This window comes from Alnus glutinosa, chromosome 10 (assembly GCF_958979055.1).
Source record: "Alnus glutinosa chromosome 10, dhAlnGlut1.1, whole genome shotgun sequence".
NCBI classification, from domain to species: domain Eukaryota; kingdom Viridiplantae; phylum Streptophyta; class Magnoliopsida; order Fagales; family Betulaceae; genus Alnus; species Alnus glutinosa.
Window position 1 is genome coordinate 4,013,832 of NC_084895.1, and position 903 is coordinate 4,014,734.

General features: G+C 38.6%; 1 long non-coding RNA gene across 1 annotated transcript; it reads left to right on the top strand.

Annotated features, from left to right (window-relative positions):
- LOC133880342 (uncharacterized) lies at positions 1-903 on the top strand. The gene is made up of 2 exons (XR_009902239.1): positions 1-34; positions 730-903. It is a non-coding gene; the product is annotated as an uncharacterized LOC133880342 (long non-coding RNA).

The following is a 903-nucleotide window of genomic DNA, read 5'->3' on the forward strand; positions in this document are numbered from 1 at the left end:
AGATGAAGAACTGAGAGATTATACAAAAAGGACTGTGAGTATTCCTTACTCACTCAGAATGATCAAGTGGAGCTTTCCATAATGTTTTGATATCTGTTTTATTTAATAGTATGCAACTTGTTTGGAGCATATTGGTTGTAATATGACATGTTTTAGTATTAAGGCATAGAGACAGATAGGAAGCCCTAAGAGGGATAGACAACCCAGTTGGTGGGTTTGAAGCTCTGAGGGATAGACATTCTTAGATTTAGGAGCGATAGACATCCTCGGCTTTGAAGCTCTGAGAGAGATAGACAACCCAGTTGGTGGGTTTGAGGCTCTGAGAGAGATAGACATCCATGGATATAGGAAAGATACACATCCTCGGTTTTGAAGCTCTGAGAGAGATAGACAACCCAGTTGGTGGGTTTGAGGCTCTGAGAGAGATAGACATCCATGGAATTTTGTGGGATTTGAGGCCCTGTGAGAGATAGACAACCCTAGTATGTGGGTTTGGTACTCTGAGAGGGATAGACAACCCAGGACTGAGGCCTTAAGAAAGGACCCTCAGTGAAAAGCCCGTAGAAAGAATAGAGATTTCGGAGTTTGAGTCCTTGGCATAAGTGTTTATAATTGTTCTCATATTGTTGCACTACACATTGTTGCATCGCATACTTTTAATTAAATCAGTAATCTTATCATTATTGAAAGCAGTTGACTGACCCATGTATTTATATATGGGCGGTATAGCCCATGTTGCAGGTACGAAAGTGTATAAAGCTCAAGGATAGGAGTTTGTTAACATTACAGGAATTAGAACTGTTCGATAATGTAGTTGATGATTGTAGTGAATTCTTGTATCAATTTGAAATGTAATACTTTAATTACGTTTATCACTCAATAAAGCTTTGATGTGTTATTTAA